Genomic DNA, 27,591 nt, shown 5'->3' with positions numbered 1-27,591 from the left:
CTTATTAGCTGCCCAGTAGTGTATGTATAACCGTTTTAACAAGAGAACACAAAGGAAAAACTATAAAATAATCTAGAAATTCATTAGGTATAAATCTTTAAGTACAGAGGATAGACAAGAAAGAAACCCTATGAAAATAACGACACTATTAGGAAACCTTCTAACAAGGTAATTACATTCTTTAGAAAAGAAACAGCATGAGTGCAAACATTCTAGATAGGGAAAGTACCATTGTAGGGTTTATAACAATCCATTCCCTTTAGTTATGAAAAGAAAAGGCAAAGTCGATAGACTGAAGCCTGTAGTTAATCTAGCTTAAAGGCACCTTTAAAAGGGAAAACTAGAAATAAAATTACTTTCAGAAATAAGGTAAAATAACGAGAATTTACTACAAACACCAAGTGGGAATTATCGTAGAGAAACCAGGATATAACTCAAGATATATATATATATATATATATATATATATATATATATATATATATATATATATATATATATATATATATGAAAATTGTTGGAAAAGTTAAGTCTATTATGTTATGTTGCAGCATTAACATTAGGAAAAACACATAGAGTAAATTCGTGATGAGGTTTGGGTAAACCCCAACTACATAACAGTTTTGAATACGAAATTTAACTGTGAATCACGACAAAACTTTCAAAAAAATACCAAATAATAAGAAATTGGCTGACTAATTTAAATGGCTTTGTTATACCTAAGCAGGCCGAGTCAACCATAAAAGAACCTTATGAAATCATGCAAAACACAAAACTATGCCAAGAAAAAAATTAAAAGAAAAACTTCCATCATGTATATCTAGATAATAGATAAACATACAAGGCTCAGAAGCTTGGATAATTAAAACCATCCATACATAGAATGTCAACAATTAAATTACATCTTGATTTCCAAAGAAAACCAATACCCATTTCGGGTATGCAAACCCAGAAATTTAATTAACAAAATAACAATGGTACAGGAGCAGAGCCGGGAAAAAATAGTGCCATAGACGCCTATACTCTACTATATAATTCAAAATACGTGAGCACTATTAACAAGTTCTATGAATAGTTCCATAACAGGCGGGACAGGCCATTAAACACTTAAAAACTTGAGCTCTGCAAACCAAGCAAATTTTCCGAATGTCTTTCACATTACCCAGAGATAGGAAGCAACCCTAAGACTGTAAACCTATGGTCCGACACATCAAGGAAGGGTTTTGACCTAAAAAGGTCATTCGCTCGCTGCTGGAAACCCTTGGTGGTCACAAATGTAAAGCAAAACATATTATTAGAGAACAAAAGCTAACAATGACTGAAATCACTAAAGGATGCAAGAACAAAAGATGCAGCATGATACCTGAGTGGGGAAGCCGTGTGAAAACCCTCCATGAAGAAACTCCAACGTCGTCAAAAGAACTAAACAAATCAAATAGTAGCCACGGAGGTAATGCAACTGAACACAGTAGGTAAAGTCAACAACAAGAAGAGGTAGGCGCGAACCAAAGAGAAACCACGAAGCCATGAGCCAGAGTCGAAGCAAAGCAGCTCTGCCAAACAGAGAAGAAAATGTTGAAAATGCCTGAGGGTGCACCAGACAAAGGGGTTAAGGGAATCGCTCGTGACCATCCGATGAAGTGAAGACATGGAGAATCATTGATGGGGCACCCTTACCCATAAAGTGACGAACCACTGGACAACATCACAAAGTATCCAAAAGATCGCTCCCACAATCCCTTGGGATTGGGGATCCAAAGTCATAAAAGTTAGGATTATGAATATCATAACTCAAATTATATGTGAAATGTATATCATAATGACATTAATCAAAAAGTAAATGATAACACATAATATGTATGAAGTGGTTGTTTAAACCACCATGTAGTACCGGTACATTATTTCTTAATAATTAAAGAAATTTCTATAATGCTTATTTATGCTATGGTAAATGTTTTTTGTTTCTATGAAGAGATGTGACACTTGGTGGTTCTTATGTGCCACCATTTATTAGTATCGTTTTGGTTCGATACCACTTATTTTGGTTGGTAAAAATTGTGAATTTTGGGTTGTTTGAATGAGAACCATAAAAATAGATGATATATGGAACATTGTTTCGAATGGGTTTGATGAAACATCAATTCACGTGGTCTATGAGGCTATGGCATAAGATAAAAATGACCATCTTTTGTGAATAGGAATGATGATGCACAAAAACATTGCTTCTCTTTCAATAAAGTTTGGATGACAACATTCTTCCCAATATTGTAGCAACAACCACATTCAAAGAGATTTGGAATATTCTGGAAATGACTTATAGTTAAAGGGAAAACAACATCGATTGAGTTGCAAATCATTACAAGTGTTGGTGAAGTGACCTTTGTAGCAGGGGCTGCAAATATTTTGATATCATAGAAATAATAGGAAACTATATAGAAGAGCGTACATAAGCACAATGAGAGTATTAACATGATGCAAAAAATGAATCCTATTGCATATATACATGTGTAAAAGATACATAAGCAGAATAAGAGTATTAACATTATGCAAAAATTTTATCCTATAGTGTACATACATGTGTAGAAGATGAAAGATGAAATTGATGTGAAGATGATGAAATTATGAGAAGAACCTAGCAATGAAAGTTGAATTTCCTTATGAGGTTAAATTAACTTGTTTTGAAGAGTGGCTTGCAAAGCCCAAGTATGATGGAAATGGAAGTGGCTATGGAAAGGTAACATAACTACAACAAAAGAATGAACATAAAATATAAAGGAAACTATGTAAGTTGTTGAAGCTATAAAAGATGAAAGAAACAAAGATGTTATTTTTTATCTGATAGTGATCAACATAAAAGTCAATTAACAGTGGATGAGGTACAAGTAGATGCAGAAAAAGAACAAGATAAAAAAGACAATAAAGACAAGAAAATATTAAAGATTTTCTTTTTTTTGGGGAAGAATATAGAGTTTATATATATATATATATATATATATATATATATATTATATATATATCTATATATCCTAGATAAGATGTAAACCAACAATCGTTAATGGTTGTAATTAAAAATCAATCATTAGTACCAATGAATGTAACAAGGACTTTGAATTCATGGTTAATGGATATCATCTTAAGATACTCTTTATGAAAAAATCAGTTGTTCAAATTCCCTTTACATTAGTGAACCAATATATATTATATATATATATATAATATATATATATATATATATATATATATATTATATATATATATTAATTAATTAAAAGAATATTAAAAAATAATCCCTCTCAATTAATCTGAGAGATATTGCTTTGGAAACTAGAAAGTCCAAACTTTATAAAAAAAAAAGTGCTTGAAAACTAATTTGTGATATTTAAAAAGTAAAATGTCGGAAGTTTATTGTAACCAGAGCTGCCAAGTAGGATATTGTACTGTATTTAGATAAGATTCAGGGAAGACCGAAATAGAATGGGTGGAAAGTATGATGCCACCGATGAATGTACAAGTTCATACGTTTGCGAATAGCTTGTAACTATTAGCATCAATGGAGATTTGGTGAATCGCTGCAATGCAACCCAACACACATAAAATTGAAAAAATGAGAGCTATGAGGGTGTTGATCCAGAAAATAAACTCTTCTTTGAAGGCTTGAATGTTATGTTGTAAAAGAGTAAAGGAAAAACAAAGTCCAAGGGCATGAACCCAAATGCACCAATCACTCCGTTGATGTCTCCAAAAATGTCAAAACATAATTTCAACTGCAGCGTTTTGTTTGGAAAACCGCTTGAGGATTCCCCGCACTGTTTTTGTCGAATGGTGGTATTTCTCGAGGGGGCAGCGAGCACATTCATCAGCTGAAATGTGTTCTAAGTGGTTTTGTTAATACAACCTTCCCTGGTGCATAAAGTTCAGTAAGAAAGCGTCGTGTGATTTACCGTCAACCATCCGATTGGATTGGCAGGCTTTCAATGGATGCATTGATCTCCATGCTTAGAATGGGAGGGAGGAAGCAAGTTACTCCTGAAGAATTCGTACAGAGTCCCACCCATTCGTACAGACCTCAGTTGACTACACAGTACAATCTTGATGCACGGAAGAGCACGGAAGATATTGGTGGCAGACATAGGACCACCTGGATCAGCGAAGTAATTAATGAAATTTATTACGATTGGTAAATGTAGGTAAAAAAATTATTTTTATTAATTATGGGAGTCGTTTTTCTTATGATACAAGAAAATTGTAATGTCAATTTTTTTTAGTTGTAAGAATATGCAATGAAATACACAGCAACACGAATGTAAGAAAAAAGAGAAAAAAATTTACACACAGCCGTGGCAATTTGCAAGCAGAGACAGAGAAATTTCTTTTGGAACTGCATCTGAAGTGTTCTTGTGTTAATCCCTCTGTTAGAGGAAGACCTTTTCTTGTAACAGTCAGTATTGTTAATGAATACAAGTTTTCTTTGTGCATGTGTGAAACTCTTTCTTCAGAAAACAATTTTAGTTTTTTCTCTGTGTTAAAAACAAAGCATTATTCTCTGTTCATTCTTGTTTGGAAATATCAGAAATTCCCAACATGGTATCAGAGCTTGTCCAGGCTCTTTAAAGGTGTCAAATAAGTTGAAGGAAGGATTTCTTGCTGCAGCAGCTTCTCCAGCAGAGTGAAGACTCAGTCAAGAAAGAATCCAAGGTATTTCTCAAGTTAGTTTTTGTGTTACTATTGAGGACAGTTAGCTATTTTAAATACACAGTCAAGTATTTTAAAGCATAGTTAAGAGTGCAAGAATGGCTGGAGCCAGAACTAGCATGGGTATCTGTAATACTCAGCTCCCACAATTTAATGGAAAAAACTATGACTATTGGGAAATAACTATGAGAGTTTTGCTTGCTTCCCAAGACTTATGGGAATTTGTTGAGGATGGTTTTGAAGAACCAATAGATGAAAATGAGTTTAATAATTTAACTCAAGCATAGAAATATCTGTTAAAGAGAAATAAGAAGAATGATTTTAAAGCCTTCTACTTTTTGTATCAAGAAGTGCATGAGAGTGTGTTTCCAAGGATAGCAGCAACCAAGAGATCCAAAGAAGCATGGAAAACTCTCAAGATAGTCTATCAAGGCATGGAGAAAGTGAAGACAACAAAACTATAGTTGCTGAGAAGAGATTTTGAGACTCTCTGCATGAAGGAGTCAGATAATATTGACTCATTCTTCACACATGTGATTGGTCTGGTCACACAGATAAGGTCTCATGGAGAGATTCTTGAAGAAAGGAGGATTGTGGAGAAACTATTGAGGATCCTACCCTCAAGGTTTGATGTGATTGTCACCACCATAGAAAAGACAAAGGATCTCAAAAACTTCTTAGTTGATGAACTACATGCATCACTGATAACACAAGAAGAGATTGAGTAGGAATGAAAACTCATCTCTAGAACATGCCTTTAAGACCTAGATGTTATTTGGAAGAGGAAGAGGTCAAAGTAGAGGAAACAAGAGAGGAAGAGGCAGAAGCCAAAACAGAGGTGGAAGAAACAGTCCAGCAAATGCTCAAGGAAGAGGCAACAATCCAAATTAGAACCAAAGCCAAGGCAGTAGCCAACAAAGTGGACAACATCATGCTCAATGACAAAGGTATGATAAATCCAATGTCCAATGTCATTATTGTAAAAAATATCGGCATTATGCAAATGAATGTAGGAAGAAGCAGCATGATATGAGTAATATAACTAGTGCAAATTTCACTAGAGAAAATATCAGCCAAGATAATTTGTTTTTAGCCTACAATATGACTGTGTTATGAAACCAGCTCACAAAAAGATAGAAAAGAGAGATCCACGACTTAAAATTCAGCCTCTTCGAGGGGGCAACCTCCTTTACATTACATAAATGAACAATTCTTGGATGATACAAATGACAAAACCTCCTTTCTATATATAGGAGTCTAAGGAGTCACCATGTAATCCAGCCGACCTAACAATAATAATATAAAGCCACAAAAATAACAATAGAGGGATTCTATGGGGCACAGAAATAACAATATGGGGGTAATAGGGGCACAACAATATAAATAAGGGGTATAACTACAATAGTAATGGGGTAATCACTAGTATTATAGGGACCCAACATGCCCCTCTCCTTCAAAAAAAGTGTTGTCCTCAACGCTTGAGTAGTTCTGGATACTTCTGCATAAAATTCTCATCCTCCCATGTGGAATCTTCAGCGGATAAGTTCTTCCACTTGATAAGATACTCTGAAATTGATCGATTTCGTAGCTGTCGAGTTCTTGTTTCTGTGACTGCTTCTGGTTCCAATATAATTTTTCCTTCCTCATCAAGTTCTGGCAATATTGTTTGAATTGGAAGCTTGTCACCTATAACCTTCTTTAAACATGAAACATGGAAGACTGGGTGCAATCGAGAAGCTGCAGGAAGCTCCAATTTGTATGCCATAGTACCAATCTTTTGCAACACCTTGTATGGACCATAATACTTTGGTGACAATTTATTATCCTTCTTAGCTTGCTTTAGGGACATTTGCTTATATGGTTGTAGCCGTAGGAATACCCAATCACCTACTTCAAAACTTCTTTCACTGCGATGTTGATCTGCCTGTTGTTTCATTCTATTTTGTGCCAACACGAGGTTATCCTTTAAGAGTTGGAGGACTTGTTGTTGATGTTTGATGTGATGTTCCACTGCCTGAACCTTAGAATTTTCTCTTAAATATGATGTGATGGATGGTGGTTGATACCCATAAAGTGCCATAAATGGGGTCATTTTTGTTGCTGTATGGAAGGAAGTGTTATACCACCATTCAGCCAGAGGCAACCATTTGACCCATTGTGTCTGTTTATCAGATACAAAGCAACGAAGATATCCTTCCAAACATTTGTTTACTATCTCAGTTTGCCCATCAGATTGAGGATGATAAGATGAGCTATGAGCTAACTGAGTACCAAGACAAGAAAATAATTCTGTCCAAAAATTTCCAGTGAAAATGGGATCTCTGTCACTTACAATAATCTTTGGGTTTCCATGTAGCTTTTGAACTGTTTCCATAAATGCAGTAGAAACTGTACTGGCTTTAAATGGATGTGATAATGCACAAAAGTGTGCATACTTGGTAAGTCTGTCAACTACCACCATGATGACACTCTTTCCCTCAGACTTGGGTAAACCTGTGATAAAATCCATTGAAACCTCCTCCCAACGTTGGCCTGGAATGGATAAAGGTTGTAATAGACCCGGTGTCTTAATTGTTTCAACTTTATTTTGCTGGCAAACCAAACATTCTGCCACAAACTTTTGAATATCTGATTTAAGGCCATCCCAAAAAATTCCTTCTTAACCCTGTGGTAAGTTTTTAAAAATCCTGAGTGCCCTCCTAAGGGAGAAGTGTGCAATTCCATAAGAATCTTTTGTTTTAGCTGGGAATTCTTACAGAGGTATAAGCGATCTTTGTACCATAACGAATCATTTTTCCAGCTAAATGTATCAGAAGTACTAGAATCTTGTTGTATCTTTCGAATAAGTGCCCATACTTCTTCGTCATTCTTCCATTCCTCCCTTGCTTCGTTTATCCAATCTGGTTGGATAATAGAAATGGCACACAACAATGCTTCCACATCCTCATCCTTTCTTGAGAGTGCATCTGCCACCACATTTTGCTTCCCTTTTTTGTAGATGATTTCAAAGTCATAACCCAACATCTTTGTGACCCACTTTTGTTGCTCTTCAGAGGATAATCTTTGTTCTAAAAAGTATTTAAGGCTATCATGATCCGTTTTTACCTTGAAGTGTCTTCCCATTAGGTAGGGTCGCCATTTCTTAAGTGCATGGAGTATTGCCAACATTTCCTTCTCATAAATAGCTTTTCTTAAAAACTTTCCCTTGATTGGACGACTTTCAAAAGCAATGGGTCTTTCATCTTGCATTAGAACAGCACCAATTCCATTTCCTGAAGCATCACATTCCACAATAAAGGTTTTTGTGAAGTCCGGTGTAGCTAAGACTGGTGCTTGGCACATTGCCTCTTTAAGATTTTCAAAGGCCTTTGTTGCTTCCGGAGTCCATGAAAATGAATCTTTCTTCAATAATGTTGTTAGAGGTGCTGCTATTCTCCCATAATTCTTAACAAACTTGCGATAATACCCTGTCAACCCAAGAAATCCTCGCAGATGCTTTATGGATGTGGGGATTTTCCATTCCTTAATGGCTTTAATTTTGCTAGGGTCTACCTTAACTCCTTCATGAGATACAATATGACCCAAATATTCCACCTCCTGGACTCCAAAGAAACATTTGGATCTTTTTGCATATAATTGTTTCTCCTCCAATAGTTGTAGCACCCTGTCAACATGTTCAACATGATCCTTCCAAGACTTGCTGTAGATTAGTATATCATCAAAAAATACTAACACAAATTTTCTAAGGATGGTTTGAAAATTGAATTCATCAAACCTTGAAATGTTGAAGGTGCATTGGTAAGGCCAAAAGGCATGACCAAAAATTCATAATGACCCTCATGAGTTCTAAATGCCGTTTTTGGAATGTCTTCAATCTTCATTCTGATTTGATGATATCCCGAACGAAGATCCAACTTGGTGAAGTAAATTGATCCATGCAATTCATCCAGTAATTCATCAATAACAGGAATGGGGAACTTATCTTTAATAGTGAGCTTGTTGAGCTCCCTATAATCTGGACACATGCGCCATGATCCATCCTTCTTGTGCACCAATACTACTGGAGCTGAGAAAGAACTTTGACTGGTTGAATTATACCAGCCTCTAGCATTTCTGCAACCATACGTTCAATTTCACTTTTTTGGACATAGGGATATCTGTACGGCCTGATGTTTGGAGGAACACTTCCTGGAATCAGATGAATAGCATGATCATGATCACGCATAGGTGGGAGACCCTTGGGAGTCTCAAATACCTTGGAATGATTGTCCAAGACTTTTTGGAGATCTGGAGAAATAGATGATTCCAATGTGGAAACATCTAGCGAACATAATTGTGCAATTACACCTCTTTGCTCCTTTTTTAGAAGCTTTTTCATACCATTAGAGCTGATTATCTTTCCTGGTTTCCCTGCAATACCCCTTAATTCAACTTCCTTTCCTTCCGAAGAAAATTTGATGAAAATTTCTTGAAAATTAAAAGCTATTGTACCCAAGGATTGTAGCCATTGGACTCCTAGTACAACATCTGCACCTCCCATTGGAATGGAAAGCATTGGGCTAGTCAATACATATTCTCCCATGGATAGCTTGATATTATGGCACTTTCCAGAGCAATTTATTGTTCCTCCATTTGCAATCATCACTTGACACTCTGGTGCTGGATATAGGAAGCAATTCAATTCTTTTGCTACCCTACAATGAATAAAATTGTGGGTGCTTCCTGAATCAATCAACACTATTACCTTTTTTTCTTGATTTGTCCTTCTATCTTGATGGTTTGAGGAGTGGTAATTCCGCCAATGCATTACAAGATATGGTCGGATTTATTTGTTCTTCATCTAGGCTTTGTTCCTGGAATATATCCTCTTCTTTTGACCTTTCTTGCTCCTTTTCTTCTTCCTCTTCACAATCTATGTAGAATAATTTCTTCTCACCACACTTATGACCTTTTGTGTATTTGCTATCACAATTGTAACAAAGCCCTTTTTCTCTTTTTTCTTCCAATTGTTGTGGTGTCAACCTTGTAGGTTGTGGAAGACTATGGGCAACAACACTTCCGTCTTTATAGTTGTGAACGGTATGCTTCCTAGTTGCCATAATTTTTCTTTCCATTTTTCTTGCTAACCTGAATGCCTTCTCTAATGAATCAGGTTCCCAAAGGCGCACATCATGTTGGATATTATCCTTTAAAGACCCTATGAACACATCAATCCTATGCTCCTCTGGAATATCTTTTACCCTTATGTTCAATTTTTGGAACTCCTCAATGTGCTCCATTATTGAACCCTTTTGTTTGAGACTTATCAATTGGCTAAAAAAAGTGTTGCTTTTTGTATCCTCATAATGTGCTATCAATTCTTCCGTAAAAATTGCCCAAGTGATAAATTGTTTACGAGAACAAAGCCATTGATACCATACAAACTGATTTGGTTCCAAATATAAAGTTGTCGTACGTACCTTTTGTGGGTTTTGCACATTATTGAGATCGAAGAATTGCTCCATCTGTAATATCCATGTGGCGGGATCCTTGCCATCAAACTTCCTCATATCGATTTTTGGAACATGGTGAGTCTTCGATCCAACATTAGAGTCTATGGAATCATGATTAACATTTCTTTTGTTCTCATCATGAGTTTCCTTTACTACCTTTTCACCATTAGTGACCCTTTCTTGTAGCAACTTTTTCAATTCATCCATCTTATCATCCATGCCATCAATTTTAGCGTCCATGCCATCCATCTTAGCTTCCATGCCCTTTATCTTAGATTCCACGCCATTTACCTTAGATTCCACGCCATTTATCTTAGATTCCACACCACTTATCTTAGCTTCTGTTAGCTTTTGTGAGCGTGACATTTGTTGCACTTGTTCTTGTAATTTTGATATATCATGTAGCATTTCTTCCTCTTCTTCATGAGTCATGCTAGAGCTTTCAGGTTCCTTACTAGGTGTTTGCATTTTCTTTCCTCGGGGCATCAGTTACCGATAATAATGCTTTACTATGCCCTTTGAATTCCTGTTTAACCAAGCTTACACAAAAATTTAAAAAAAACTACACACCTTTTTTCACTTTATAGAAGCCTGATATTGAATCTGATGTATCTCTGTAATTTCGGATCATCCAATTCTGAAATTGCTATCTGTAGTAGCCTTCTGCGTCCTCTTTCCAATGCCACAAGTCTGAGCCAAATTGGATTCTCCAAGAAAGAGTTATGTGAAATCTCCCACAGTGACTTGCTTTTAGACTGGTTCAGTAGAGCGAACTTGTACGACGTTCCACGAGTCACTGTTTCAACCTTTGAATCTGAAACTCACCCACAAGAAACTACAGTCCGTCCTCTTTCTGTACCTTTTTACGAAATTTCAATCCGATCCTCAGAGAAAGAGTTATGACAATTTTCCCCAGGTCACCTGTTTTGAATGTAATTCAGGAGTCTGCAGAAAGGCCAACTTCCTCAGATCATATCTCCGAAAATATCACGCTAAAAGCTTTGAAATTTGGACCCAAGGTTCAGCGCCAAGTCTTCTCAAATGGGTTTTTTTTGCGACTTCTGAAACATCACAGAAAACAAGTTATAGCGAAAATGCCACGATGACCTGTTTGGAGCAGCGAAACCCTAGAATCCCAAAGCTCTGATACCAAATGTTATGAAACCAGCTCACAAAAAGATAGAAAAGAGAGATCCACGACTTAGAATTCAGCCTCTTCGAGGGGGAAACCTCCTTTACATTACATAAATGAACAATTCTTGGATGATACAAATGACAAAACCTCCTTTCTATATATAGGAGTCTAAGGAGTCACCATGTAATCCAGCCGACCTAACAATAATAATATAAAGCCACAAAAATAACAATAGAGGGATTCTATGGGGCACAGAAATAACAATATGGGGGTAATAGGGGCACAACAATATAAATAAGGGGTATAACTACAATAGTAATGGGGTAATCACTAGTATTATTGGGACCCAACAGACTGAAGAAAAGAGTGAAGATGTATGGTTTTTAGACTTCGGTTGCAGTAACCATATGACAGGAAATGTAGCCCTGTTCTCTATGTTAGATCAGAGCGTGAAGTCACAAGTCACACTAAGAACTGATAATAAAGTTTCTGTTATGGGAAAAGGAGAAGTAAATGTCTTAACAAATAAAGGTGAAAAGAAAACCATAGCAAATGTTTATTATGTTCCTGGAATGAAATGTAATCTCATAAGTATTGGAAGGCTTATTCAAAAGTGGTACAATGTTTTCTTTATGGATGATGTATGCACCATCATGGATAAAACACCCAGTAAACAATGTATTGCTGAAGTGAAGGTGACAAGGAACAGGGTGTTCCCTCTCAAAATGAAAGAAGATTTAAAAAATGGAGAAGAAATAACAGCAGTGACACAAGAGGCTTTCCAAAGCAAACCAAAAGATGAAAATTGGTTGTGGCACTTGAGATTTGGACATCTCAACTTTGGAGGTCTTAACTTGTCAAATAGAAAAGGAATGGTAAGAGGATTACCATTGATAGAGAAACGAACAGCCTTTGTGAAGGTTGTATCTTGGGGAAACAACAGAGTGAAAGTTTTCCATCTGGGAAAATCATAAGGGAAAAAGCGCCCTTAGAGATTGTCCACTCAGATTTATGTGGACCGATGCAAACTCCATCACTTGCAGGTAGCCACTATATGCTAACATTTATTGATGATTTTACTAGAAAAACTTGGGTTTGTTTCCTGAAGAACAAAAGTGAAGTGTTTGAAAGGTTTTGAAATTTCAAGGCACTTGTAAAAAACCAAAGTGGGCTGCATATCAAAGTTATAAGAACTGATAGAGGAGGTGAGTATATCTCCAAGTAATTTCTACGTTTTTGTAGAGAAAATGGAATTCATAAGCAGTTTACCACTAGGTACACTCCACAACAAAATGGAGTTGTCGAAAGGAAGAATAGGACAATCATGGATATGGCGAGGAGTATGTTAAAGGCAAAGCATTTGCCAAATTATTATTGGGCTGAAGCTGTACACCGTGTAGTGTACATTTTGAATAGATGCCCTACAAAAGGAGTCATGAACATAGTGCCGGAAGAAGCATGGAATGGGACAAAGCAAGGAGTCACCCACATGAAAGTTTTTGGATGTGTGGCTTATGCACACATTCCAGATCAACTAAGGAAGAAGTTGGACAGCAAAGGGGAGAAATGTATTTTCGTTAGATATAGTGAGGAATCCAAAGCTTATAGGTTGTATAACCCATCCACCAAGAAGCTTATTGTGAGTAGAGATGTTCAGTTTATTGAGGAGGAAGCTTGGGATGGAAGCATAGAGAAGATAGTGAAAGTTAAAAACTCTTTGTCTCATGATGAAGATGATAAGGAGATAACTGAAATACATCCCCAAACAACAGCACCAACACAAGGGCAGCAAGAGACACCCTTGAGGAGAAATGAAAGTGCTTCTCCAAGCACACCACAAGGAGGAAATTCAAGTGCTTCTTCAAGCACTTATACGCCAAATGAGAGAGGTAAGAAGTTCAGAAATTGAAGTGACATTTATGAACAAGAGGAAACAAATGAAGGTATGAACTCTTTGTTTGTTTTATATTGTCATGTTGATGACCCTGTTCATTTCGAAGAAGCAATTAAGGATGGGAAATAGATAGAAGCTATGGATGAGGAGATCAATGCCATAGAAAGAAACAAGACATGGGATTTAGTTGAACTACCAAAAGGAAAAGAATTCATTGGAGTTAAATGGGTCTACAAGACCAAGAGTAATGCTGAAGACAAAATCGAAAGACACAAGGCAAGACTTGTTGTCAAAGGATATAAGCAGCAGTATGGGAGAGACTATGAGGAAACTTTTCCACCGGTTGCTAGAATGGAAACCGTGAGAGCAGTGCTGTCCATAACAACACAAAACAAGTGGAAAGTTTACCAAATGGACGTGAAGTCAGCATTCTTAAATGGAGTGTTAATGGAAGAGGTTTACATTAAACAACCTCTAGGCTATGAAAAGAAAGACCAAGAGCACAAAGTGTGCAGATTGAAGAAAGCTCTTTATGGGCTGAAGCAAGCACCAAGAGCATGGTACAGTAGGATAGATTCCTATCTGCTGGAAAATGGATTTGAAAAGTGTGAGGGAGAACCCACTCTCTACATCAAAGAAAAGGATGGTAAATTACTAATTGTTGTGTTATATGTTGATGATGTTATTTTCACAAGTAATGATGATTATCTTATTGAAAATTTCAAAATAGTCATGAAAGAAGAATTTGAAATGACTGACATGGGTTTGCTGATATATTTCTTAGGAATAGAAGTAGAACAAAATGGAAATGGGATTTTTATCTCACAAGCGAATTATGTTAATGAAGTGTTGGAAAGATTTAATATGTAGGAGAGCAAAGCAGCAATCACTCCCACAGTGATGGGATTAAAACTCATCAAAGAGAAAAACAACAAGGAATTTGATCCTAGTTTGTACAAGAGCATAGTTGGCTGACTACAACTAGGCCGGATATAATGCATGTTGTTAGTTTGATTTCCAGATTCATGGAGAGGCCAAAAGAAGCACATTGGCAGGTAGCAAAAAGGATTCTGAGGTATGTTAAAGGTACTAAAAGGTTTGGCATTTTATATACTGCTTCAGAATGTTCAGATTTAATTGGATACAATGATAGTGATTGGGCTGGAAGCGTAGATGATCGGGAAAGCACATCCTGCTATGTTTTTCACATGGGTTCAGGAGCCATTTCATGGGCTTCTAAAAAATAGCCTATTGTAGCGTTGTCTACAGCAGAGGCAGAATATGTGGTAGCTACAACAACAACGTGTCAAGCAATTTGGATGAGAAGGATGTTAAGGAGTTTATGCCAAGAGCAAGCAAAAGGAACTGTGATTTTTTGTGACAATAGCTCAGCTATTGTAATATCCAAGAATTTTGTGTTTCATAAGAGAACTAAACACATTGACACAAAGTTTCATTACATCAGGGAACTAGGAAACAATGGAGAAATTGTTTTAGAATACTGCAGAACTTAGGAGCAAGTTGCAGATATTCTGACCAAACCATTGGGACAGAAAAGTTTTGAGTTTTTGAAGAAGTGTCTGGGTATGACTGATAACTGAGCAGTTGAAATTAAAGGGGAGTGTTGAAACATTACTTTCAACTACAGCGTTTTGTTTGGAAAACCGTCTGAGGATTCCCCGCACTGTTTTTGCCAAATGGTGTTATTTCTCGAGGGGGCAGCGAGCACATTCATCAGCTGACACGTGTTTTGAATGGTTTTGTTAATACAGCCTTCCCCGACGCGTAAAGTTCAGTAAAAAAGGGCCATGCGATTTGCCGTCAACCATCTGATTGGATTGGCAGGCTTTCAATGGATGCACTGATCTCCATGCTTGGAATGGAAGGGAGGAAACAAGTTACTCCTGAAGAATTCGTACAGAGTCCCATCCATTCGTACAGACCTCAGTTGACTAGACTGTACATGCAGGGAAGAGCACAAAAGATATTGGTGGCAGACGTAGGACCAATTGGATCAGCGAAGTAATTAATGAAATTTACTACGATTGGTAAATGTAGGTAAAAAAATTATTTTTATTAATTACGAGAGTCGTTTTTCTTATGATACAAGAAAAGTGTAATGTCATTTTTTTTAGTTGTAAGAATATGCAATAAAATACGCAGCAATGAATGTAAGAAAAAAGAGAAAAAAATTTACACACAACAATGGCAATTTTCAAGCAGAGACAGAGTGAAATTTCTTTTGGAACTACATCTGAAGCGTTCTTGTGTTAATCCATCTCTTAGAGGAAGACCTTTTTTTGTAACAGTTATATTGTTAATGAATACAAGTTTTCTTTGTGCATGTGTGAAACTCTGTCTTCACAAAACAATTTTAGTTTTTTCTCTGTGTTAAAAACAAAACATTATTCTCTGTTCATTCTTATTTGGAATTATCAGAAATTCCCAACAAAAAAATGGTAGCATTGTGGAAATTACATTGGCCACGCTTACATATATTGAGCGTAGAAACAGTCTTGGTATGAGATTGCGTTGAGAAAACATTCCATTGTTTGTATCTCCCAATTTTCCCTCCAAAAATTCAAATGCGGGCTATGAATATACCTGAAACATGCCCTCCCTTCATTATCACATGCCCAAGCATACCATCTTTTTTTATCATTGAATGGATAGGATGTTATATTTTTTCAGAAAGTAGGATAGAATGTTATATACCAAGGCAACTGCGAATAATTAGAGGAGAACACAAAATTTTTCCTGTGAAGAGCAGCCAATTAGGAACAAGAGAGGGCTTTCCAGTAGGAGCAAAGTTGTTGAATATGTTGCCCGCTCCCCGGTTGCCGAATGCCCAGTAACCCGATACTGCCACCGAGAAAGATGTTGATATAACCACTGTGTAGCATATGCACAAGCCTTTGAGCATTTTGCCAGAAACAGGAGGGGATAATGTTGCCTGCAAACATAATATGAGTATGGGAATCAGTGCCAAGCATTCAGAATTATATACACGGTGTCCCTTTGCAGGAACTAATGTCCAACATTGCTGATTAGCTTCTCCTCGTAATCAAGGAGATGCATTGCCCATTGTAAGAGATATAAGATTAACTCAAGATAAAGTCTAAGATTATGGAATTTTGATAAAACATGTAAATTAATGGATAGAATGTTATATACCAAGGCAACTGCAAATAATTGAAGGAGAACGCAAATTTTTCCAGTGACGAGAAGCCAATTAGGAACAAGAGAGGGCTCTACAATAGGAGCAAAGTTGTTGAAAATGTTGCCCGCTGCCCGGTTGCCGAATGCCTAGTGTTAGTGTCAGTCTTTCCAGCCTTCCTCCAGTGATCAAACGTGCTCTTACAAAGTGATTTTGAAGTGTCAAGGTCAAATTTTGTCATTTCAGTGAGTCTTCAAGCAAAATTTGGTCACTAGGCATTAGGTTTAGGGTTTGCTTTCACTCCTTCTAAAATTGCCCAAATGCCAATCTATGTCACTATTCAGCTGAGTCTATCATCATTCATAGGGTTTTCATTATCATCTTAGTGTCTAATGAGTCATTTTACACCTTGTTCATGCTTCAGTTACGCCTAGGCAAGGTCATTTCCCTCTCCTAGGGTTTTGAAAGCTAATTTCTCTTGGATGGTCAAAACACTAGAAAAAACTGTATCCAGATATTCATACACCTTCCCCTATCTTTCATGTGCCTTATCAAACACTTCCCATCACTGAGATCCCCCAAATTCCTCATTTTTCCACAAACCCTAGCTTCTTGCTACAACCTGGCAATTTTCTAGGTTGGGCCTGTGTTTTTCCCTTTTGGACCCCTTCCCCTCACTCAATCTCTGATATTCAACTTTCCCCTGCTTCCTAACATTCCTCCCTACTCCCAAAAATTTCCTCAAGAATTTAGAAGCCCCTTATCCCCTTCATTTCGCTTCATTTCGACAAAATCCCTTGTTCCACACATCGGGATAAGTTTCACTCAAAAGATGTTTCAGAGAAATCAAAGATGAATCTTGGAAAACTGAGAGAGGTTTTTTTCCACAACAGGCCAAGGAAGAAAAACCTCCTTCACTTTTTGCACAGGTGTCATGGTTTTAGAGAAATGTCAAAAATACAATCGTTAGATCCAAGGAGTTTGGCCAAGGCACTAAAACGACGGAAAAGGCCCGATCCACTCCAAATTTTGGCCAAAGCCTCTTTGATTGAGCAGGGTACTTGATTGGGGACTCCCAGCCCAAATTTCAAGAAATTTGGAGAAAATTTTGTCAATTGTGAATTTTTGGGCAAAAAACAGGTTTTCCTCCCCAACAGGTCGCGCGCCGCGCGCGACCTTTTCGATGGGCAACTCCATTTCGGGAAAACTCAACATTTTTGCATTTGTCATGCAAAGATACACTTGCTCAGCAATTACCAAGAGATTTCATCAAGTTTTGAGCCTCCAGAAGGTCAAAAAACAAGCAAAAAATGACTTTCTGCCACCTTTTTGACACACAGGAAGCCGTCTTGGGAGATTGCAATTTTGGAGGGGCAAATGGCCACCAAATTCAGAAATTCCACTTGGGTTGGAAATTAGACATCCAGAAATTTCCAACAAGCCCACTTTTTCCTCATTTGGACACCTGGAAGTGCCTCAAAAGTAGCTCCAAAGTAGCGCGACCTATTGGGCAGTTTTTCACAGAAATCCACCTACAGCTCAGCAAAACGCAGTTTTGACTGGATTTGACTTTTTTGAGTGAATTTTGATCCTCCTTGTTGTAAATGATGTAACTTTATGATATTTTGACACTTATTTATCTCTTCTAGAAGATTCTTTCATGTGATAGGCAAAAATTTAATGAATGAATTGGTTTCCTAGTTTATAGAGGCAAGTTGTTTTGACTGCCTAGTTTTTAGTTCTCAGTTTAGAATTGGTTGAAACAGCTCCCAGGATATGAGCTCGACCCCTAGAGGCAAGGAAAGATGTTATATTGCCTATATTATGTACTTTCTTGGTCATTTTCATGGTTGGACTCTTGAGGTAGAAAGCTTCTATTGTATTACTCATTGTATCTCTGCAATTTTGGCAAAGGAAGAAAGACCAGGGTTTTGCAGTCCTTTTTGGGATTCCTGTGGTTACATGTATTGATGGTGTGTTTCTCTTTGTAATTGTAAGTTTGTTATGTGATTCATCTTCTTACTTTTCCTTCTGCAAATTAGGCAAATGAAGTGTTAAAGTAGAATTCATGATTGCCATGCTCTGCTTTTAAGTTTGCTTAATATTTATGTTTTCATCTATCTAAAGAGAACTCTTGAAGGTTTCTTGCTCTCTTTAGCCCCTCACCGGTCATTCCTATCCATTCACTTAATTCAAAGGCATCAATACAGTCTCCTACCTTGCCCCAAAGAACCCCCTGCAAAAACTGTGTCCAATCCCCGCACCCAGAATTGCCTTTCCCCAATTTTCCACCAAAACCCTAAAAATCCCAAAATCAAACCTTTTTATCAGTTTACTAGCATAAAATCAGTGTTTCCTCATTGGTTATCTCGCCCGTTGAAGATACCTATCGAGATAGACCAGAGAGAGCCCTCTCCTGCCCCGTAGGGCTAGCTACGAGGCTAAGTGGTTTGATGTTGCCTTGGAGTTTACCTTTCTCAGCCTGAGGTGAAATTTCAAGCACTAACATATTGGCGACCATACTGGGGAGAACAAATTTGTCTGTTGATTGATGTGTTTGTGTCATAAGTCTTAGACGGAGCCTGAAGTTATGCCAGGTAGCCTTCGAAACGCTTTTGCTTTGCATAAGCGGAAGTAGATAAACGCTGCTTCAGTCAATCTCCGTGAGCTTGTGAATACAGCACTTCATTTGCATTTTACCCCAGTACATGTATCAAGTTCAGATCTGATTGTTGATAGTGGACAACGATCAGACACTGATAAGGCTGAAATCATTCACTGGCGACTCCTTCACTGAAAACTCCAGAGACCAATGCTTCATGGTGACTTCACTGCAGGAAGACTATTAGCTTTGAGATTTTCAAGATGGATCGGATTTCAAGAAGATATGCTCCCTTAAGCCGAGATCACATCCCTGGTTTTCCAAATAAAATTCCGAAGCTAGATTGGTCAAGGAATCTGCCTACATTTAAATATGATGGTAAGAAGGATGTTGCTTTACATCTAGTTAGATTTCATATGCATACTCGCAAGTTGAAGGTTGATTTTCCTGAAGATTGCTTGATGAAGATATTCTTGGCCACTCTGGAAGGTGCAGCTCAATCCTGGTATGAAAATTTGCCGCAGGCCTGTATTTACTGTTTAAAGGATTTTCATGCCTTGTTTATTGAAAGATATCAAGCATCTTATCCATCATTAAATTTAGTTCATGACTGTTGCAAACATGATTCAACTTTTATTGAAAGCCTTGAGAAATATTATGAAGATGATAATTTTATGGATGTTGAGATCATGGAGGCTCTGTATGAGAATCCATTTCAGCAGCATAAAGAAAACTTAGAGAATTCCCATCAAGATGATCAGGACATTTTGCAGCGGAATTAAGATCAACAGGCTGAAGATGGTCATATAGTGGAAGATGATGAAAGAGAAGAGCTTGTTTCAGATCTGCCCACAGAAGAAGACCAGATTGCAGAATGTGATAATGTTAGGACAACTACTTCAGAACAACATTTAGATTATGATGACCATGAATATCTTGTGCTGAAGCCCATTAAAGAGAGCTCTACTGTTGATATCATAGACAGAGTTTTGGATTCAGATGTTCATGAACAGCAAGGTGAGATCTTTGCTCAAGCAAGTGAAAAAGTTTCTTTGAGTGAATTTGTGGTAGACGATGTAAATGATAATATCGTGCTTGATAATATTGAAGAATGTAATAAGGAACTTGATAATCTGGTTGTGATATCATATGAAGATGACCTACCATATTGCCAGACTACAGAAGATCATAGCATACAGGATTACCTTTCAGATTCTTCCTCATATGTCTCATGTTTTGAAATGTTATTTCAAGAGGAGATTTGCTCAACTACTTGTTCAGAATTTTTTGAGGACCAGGAACATACTCTTTCTGAAGCACATGATGAGGGCAGATCAGAATTTGAAACAAAGGATACCTTGTTCTTATAGGAGGAGGTGGCAATGTCAAGTCTTCATGTTTTCCAGGATCCAATGGCGGATTTGTTACAGTTAGCAGTGAAGGTGATTATTGCAGTATTCAGTGATGAAAGAGAATATGGTCGACTATATTTTTGGATGCCCAGTTACCAGTATTCATTGTTGACCAGAAGATCTGATCAGGAGAATCAATCAAGAAGGCATCTGCTTGATTGGTTGCATTGGAATTTTGATATAGTTTGATGGTATATTATCTTGTAAGAAGCACAAGTGGTTGTCATCATGATTTCAAATCTTGATGGACTGCTGCCCTTCAATAAACTTTGTAAGTTCTTGTTTAGTTAAGTCAGTCATGAGTCATTTGTGAGTCAGTTTTCAGTCATGTAGGTTTCATAATTGAGTCGGTTTGAATCAAGTTTCAGTCAATAAACGAGTCAAAGTCTTGTATTGTTTGTCAAATAATGACTCCATCGCCCAATGGATGAAGGCACTGTCTAGCTCTTACAGAGATCTGCGGTTCTTGGCACCTCCAAGGAGCTACCATCCCCATTGGAGCCAATGTTAGTGTCAGTCTTTCCAGCCTTCCTCCAGTGATCAAACGTGCTCTTACAAAGTGATTTTGAAGTGTCAAGGTCAAATTTTGTCATTTCAGTGAGTCTTCAAGCAAAATTTGGTCACTATGCATTAGGTCTAGGGTTTGCTTTCACTCCTTCTAAAATTGCCCAAATGCAAATCTATGTCACTATTCAGCTGAGTCTATCATCATTCATAGGGTTTTCATTATCATCTCAGTGTCTAATGAGTCATTTTACACCTTGTTCATGCTTCAGTTACGCCTAGGCAAGGTCATTTCCCTCTCCTAGGGTTTTGAAAGCTAATTTCTCTTGGATGGTCAAAACACTAGCAAAACTTGTATCCAGATGTTCATACACCTTCCCCTATCTTTCATGTACCTTATCAAACACTTCCCATCACTGAAATCCCCCAAATTCCTCATTTTTCCACAAACCCTAGCTTCTTGCTACAACCTGGCAATTTTCTAGGTTGGGCCTGTGTTTTGCCCTTTTGGACCCCTTCCCCTCACTCAATCTCTAAGATTCCACTTTCCCCTGCTTCCTAACATTCCTCCCTACTCCCAAAAATTTCCTCAAGAATTTAGAAGCCCCTTATCCCCTTCATTTCGCTTCATTTCGACAAAATCCCTTGTTCCACACATCGGGATAAGTTTCACTCAAAAGATGTTTCAGAGAAATCAAAGATGAATTTTGGAAAACTGAGAGAGGTTTTTGTCCACAACAGGCCGAGGAAGAAAAACCTCCTTCACGTTTTGCACAGGTGTCATGGTTTTAGAGAAATGTCAAAAATACAATCGTTAGATCCAAGCAGGTTGGCCAAGGCACTAAAACGACGGAAAAGGCCCGATCCACTCCAAATTTTGGCCAAAGCCTCTTTGATTGAGCAGGGTACTTGATTGGGGACTCCCAGCCCAAATTTCAAGAAATTTGGAGAAAATTTTGTCAATTGTGAATTTTTGGGCAAAAAACAGGTTTTCCTCCCCAACAGGTCGCACGTCGCGCGCGACCTATTCGATGGGCAACTCCATTTCGGGAAAACTCAGCATGATTTTTCATGCAAAGATACACCTGCTCAGCAATTACCAAGAGATTTCATCAAGTTTTGAGCCTCCACAAGGTCAAAAAACAAGCAAAAAATGACTTTCTGCCACCTTTTTGACACACAGGAAGCAGTCTTGGGAGATTGCAATTATGGAGGGGAAAATGGCCACCAAATGCAGAAATTATACTTGGGTTGGAAAGTAGACATCCAGACCTTTCCAAAAAGCCCACTTTTGCCTCATTTGGACACCTGGACGTGCCTCAAAAGCAGCTCCAACGTAGCGCGACCTGTTGAGGATTAGGGCGCGACCTGTTGGGCCGTTTTTCACAGAAATCCACCTACAGCTCAGCAAAACGCAGTTTTGACTGGATTTGACTTTTTTGAGTGAATCTTGATCCTCCTTGTTGTAAATGATGTAACTTTATGATATTTTGACACTTATTTATCTCTTCTAGAAGATTCTTTCATGTGATAGGCAAAAATTTAATGAATGAATTGGTTTCCTAGTTTATAGAGGCAAGTTGTTTTGACTGCCTAGTTTTTAGTGCTCAATTTAGAATTGGTTGAAACAACTCCTAGTATAGTGAGCTCGACCCCTAGAGGCAAGGAAAGATGTTAGATTGCCTATATTATGTACTTTCTTGGTCATTTTCTTGGTTGGACTCCTGAGGGAGAAAGCTTCTATTGTATTACTCATTGTATCTCTGCAATTTTGGCAAAGGAAGAAAGACCAGGGTTTTGCAGTCCTTTTTGGGATTCCTGTGGTTACATGTATTGATGGTGTGTTTCTCTTTGTAATTGTAAGTTTGTTATGTGATTCATATTCTTAATTTTCCTTCTGCAAATTAGGCAAATGAAGTGTTAAAGTAGAATTCATGATTGCCATGCTCTGCTTTTAAGTTTGCTTAATATTTATGTTTTCATCTGTCTAAAGAGAACTCTTGAAGGTTTCTTGCTCTCTTTAGCCCCTCACCGGTCATTCCTATCCATTCACTTAATTCAAAGGCATCAATACAGTCTCCTACCTTGCCCCAAAGAACCCCCTGCAAAAACTATGTCCAATCCCCGCACCCAGAATTGCCTTTCCCCAATTTTCCACCAAAACCCTAAAAATCCCAAAATCAAACCTTTTTATCAGTTTACTAGCCTAAAATCAGTGTTTGCTCATTGGTTATCTCGCCCGTTGAATATCCCTATCGAGATAGACCGGAGAGAGCCCTCTCCTGCCCCATAGGGCTAGCTACGAGGCTAAGTGGTTTGATGTTTCCTTGGAGTTTACCTTTCTCAGCCTGAGGTGAAATTTCAAGCGCTAACACCTAGTAACCGGATACTGCCACCGAGAAAAATGTTGATATAACCACTTTGTAGCATATGCACAAGCCTTTGAACATTTTGCGAGAAACAGGAGGGGATAGTGTTGCCTGCAGAACATAATTATGAGCGTGGGAATCAGGGCCAAGCATTAGTTTAAGTTGGCGTTTATTTGCACTGAAAATAAAAGAAATTCAAAAAATATGGTAGAAATTTTTAGAAATATAAATTACAGATATTAAGCTCTAAGATCAAAAAGGGATGAAAATATATTAAAAATTAATATGGATATACTCCTAAATCAATTTATTCGTATTTACCGTAGTAGTTATAACGAAGCACAGAATTAGTTCATGTAACATAGGTTTGAGATTAATTTTTTTTTACTCCAACCATAGAGGCTACATTGTCTTCCAATTAAACTAAAGATAGAGATTTAAGGAAAGCGGATGCAACTTTCTTTCCTGACAACTATAGGAATTGATAGGCATTCTGCTGATCACCGAAAAGGGGAAATTTGATTAGGAATATTGTTAGCAGCAACACTTTGTCAAGCGTAAACAGTTGAGGCGTTGGGACCCAGAGCACTCACGCTTCCATCTAGAATGTTGAATTTTACGTAATTCGAAGTCGGTTTGATGACTTCCTCTTCCTCCTTTTTTTTCCTCAGCGTTGTAATCATTTTAAATGAAATGTTGTAGTTTATTTTCTATATTACGGTTGGCTTTTTATCATTTATAATTTTAATTAATATTTTTTTAAGAATTAAATTTGAGTTGTATAATTAGATAATTTAAAAATTTAAATTTATTTATATATTTAAAAATAATATTTTTTAAATTATAATTTGACATAAATTTATATTACAAATTATATATATATATATATATATATATATATATATATATATATATTTATATATATATCTATATATATATATATAAAACGGAGTTGGTTTTAGTGTGTTTTTTTAGTCTTTCTGTAGCTTTAATATGTGGAAAAATTTGAGGTGAAATCTTGATTTGTGTTATTTAAACTAGTTTTTTTTAACTGTATATATGGATTCAGCAACTTTGAAAACCTCTAGGGCACTTCGATTGCACACAGTTACCCATCAAACTTGTCATTTCACTAAATTCTTACAAGATATTAGAGAAATTAAACAAAAAAGTCCTACACTAAAAACTTGCAAAAAAATCACACCAAAGACAACTAAAAAAGTCATTATTTTTTTAACATTATTTTACAGTTATGATAAAAGTTTTCTACTAAATGTTGGAGAACTTGTGTCTAGCGTTTATTGCATTGGCCATTTTCTTATCGATATCCAAAAGGTTTCAATTAATTGTAAAATAACATATTAAGTTTAAATGTTTCTTTCAAAAAAATAATGTTAATTCTGGAGGTTGGTATTTATATATAATTTTTTAGAAGAATTCAGTGTAGTGTTTTGTTACTTGTGTGTTTTAATTTTTTTAATATTTATTTTACTGATAAGTTAGTTTTTCTTTTTTATTTACAAATAAAATATATTTTTGATTTAAAATAAAATGTTTGTTATTTTTTTTTTTTTTAATTTTGAAACTGTTTCATGAACGAGCTAAAATTAAAGACGCAAAATTTTTGCACTATAAATTTGAATTGAATAGAAACAAAACTAAAAACACGGTGAGAAATTATTTTCGTATGCTAATTGTGGAGGTCATGAAGCGGTTGGGCTTATTGACCACATCACACCCACAACCATACACCATCAAGTGGCTTAACCAAGGATGGGATCTTCGTGTCACAAAGCAGTGTCGCCTTCCATACAGCATCAAGCCCTTCATGGATGAGGTATTTTGTGATGTTGCTCCTCTTGATGTTTTTGATGTATTATTAGGCCAACCATACTTGTGGAAGCAACATTCCATGTATGATTCAAGGCCTCAACTTGTTATTGTTAACATGGAAAATGAGTTGTAGAGGATACCAGAGGTAGCACCGCCTACCACCATATCTCTGGTTATTGCAAAACAATGTCATAAGCTCATTTCCAAAACCGGGAAATTTGTTTTCTTGATGTTATGCCCTCATGGAAAGAAGAAGATGGTGGCATGACAACAACAGATGGACAAGGTTGTGGAGGAGTACGAGGACATCTTCACCTCCCTCACAGGGGTGCCTTTGCACTGTCAAGTCAAGCACTCCATCGATCTGACTCCAGGTGCGTCATTGCCCAATGGACCCATCTATCGTACTCTGTTATGGAGAAAGATGAAATCAAGAGGCAGATTCAGGAGCTGATGTAGAAAGGTCACATCGTGTCGAGTTCATCGTTCTGTGGGAGCTTGATCCTATTAGTATAGAAGAAGTATGGGGCTTGGAGACTATGTATTGAATATTGGGCACTGAACAAGATCACTGTCGGGAATAGGCATTCGATCCCATGGATTGATGACCTTTTGGACCAACTCAAGGGGGGAAATATTTCAGCAAGATCAACTTGAAGTCTGGATATCACCAAATCAAACCCTCCAATGTGTGGAAGATTGCCTTCAAAGCTAAAGAGGGCCTTTTATAATGGTTGGTTATGCCTTTCAGGTTGACGAATGCTCCTACAACCTTCATGAGGCTGATGGATGACATCTTGCGACCATTCACCAACTCATTTGTAGTGGTATACTTGGATGACATCTTGACCTTAAGCAAGAGTTGGGAAGAGCACCTCCATCACATCCGAGAGGTTCTCCAAACATTGTGGCAACACAAGTTGTGTGCCAATTTGGAGAAATACAGTTTTGGCATGACCCAAGTTCAGTATCTAGGATACATTATTGATGAATGTGGGGTGCATGTGAATCCATCCAAGATCCAAGTCATTTGGGATTGGTCAGCCCCAACTACTCTGACAAAGTTTTGCTAATTTCAACTGCAGGTTCATGTTGGGGTTCTCTCATATCACTTGGCCTTTGAGTAAAGTCACCAAGGGAGGATCAAAAGAAAAATTATTTTGTTTTGAATCTCAATAGAAGGCATTCACACAGTTGAAACATCAGCTCTGCTCTACACCAGTGCTCACATTACCAAACTTGCAACAACCATTTGAGATCAAAACAAATGTCTATGACTATGTTATTGGGGCAGTCCCTACTCAATAGGAGCATCTAGTGGCATATCACAGTGAGACACTTTCAGACACAGTCTGAAAGTATCCCACTTATGACAAAGAAATGTATTCCATTGTGTAGGCCTGTCGACAATGGAAGCATTACATTTTGGGGAAGGAAAGGGTCATCCACACAGACCACCAACCCCTATAGTGTATACAGAGGCAAGGGAAGTTGCAGAATGCTCGCCATCAGAAGTGGTCCACATACCTGCAACAGTTCCATTTGAATATCAAGTATAAGAAGGATGACACAAATAATGTCACAGACTACCTCATCTAACCCCTGATCATGGCGTTAACCATCGTGCTCAACTCTTGTGGGCACGAGACTTCTAATTGACCACTTCTATACAAAAATGACCTAGAATTTGACCACATGTACGAGACACTCTTGGAGGGTCAGCAAGTGCCAAATTTTCACCTCCAGGATGCACTATTATGCCACCTAGGACACATTTGTGTTCCTTCAAGTGAGCATGCCAATATGATTTGGGAAGCGCACTATGGTTGGTTCCCTAGACATTTCGGGGTTAAGAAAATAGTGGTAGTACTACAAAAGAATTTCTAATGGCCGAATATTTGACAAGATGTCGGGATGAACATTAGATCTTTCACTTTTTGTGCCATTTCCAAACCAACCTTCAAGAAGCAAGGCCTCTATCCTCCACTTCCTACCCCTAGTTGACCTTCGGAATCCATATCCATGGATTACATTTCAGGCCTTCCTTATACTAAGCATGGAAATGACTATGTTTTTGTGGTCGTGGACAGATTCTCAAAGATGACCATTATGGAGGTGTGCAAGAAGAATATCATAGCAGAATCCATTACTAAACTCTTCGTTGAATGAGTGTGGGTACACTTTGGGATCCCACAGTCTATCATCTTAGATCGGGACAACAGTTTCCTCAGTACATTTTGGTCCAATCTCTCATCGATGCTAGACACCAAGCTCGCTAAGTTCACAACTTTCCATCCCTAAATTGATGGCCAGACATAGGTTGTCAACAGAATGATCGTACACATTATGTGCATGTACAACTCAAAGAAACCACACACATGGGATGATATCCTCCCCTATGTCTAACACAACTATAATCAGGCTCTCCACAACTCGACTGGCCACAACCCTTTTCAGGTGGGCTTGGAATTCCAGCCACTATGTCCCATTGATGTGGCCAT

The 27,591-nt window shown here is 37.4% G+C and overlaps 1 pseudogene; it reads right to left on the bottom strand.

Moving 5' to 3' along the window:
* Positions 1-15,920: 15,920 nt before the first annotated feature.
* Positions 15,921-27,591, bottom strand: part of LOC149142027 (GABA transporter 1-like) — a 37,115-nt pseudogene continuing 25,444 nt past the window's right edge.

This window comes from Pinus tabuliformis, chromosome X (genome assembly GCF_031772625.1).
Source record: "Pinus tabuliformis cultivar Carrire ecotype Pingquan chromosome X, CPIR1, whole genome shotgun sequence".
Taxonomy (NCBI): Eukaryota; Viridiplantae; Streptophyta; class Pinopsida; order Pinales; family Pinaceae; genus Pinus; species Pinus tabuliformis.
Note: the sequence above shows the minus strand (reverse complement) of the source record. Positions and strands in the feature narration are given on the sequence as shown.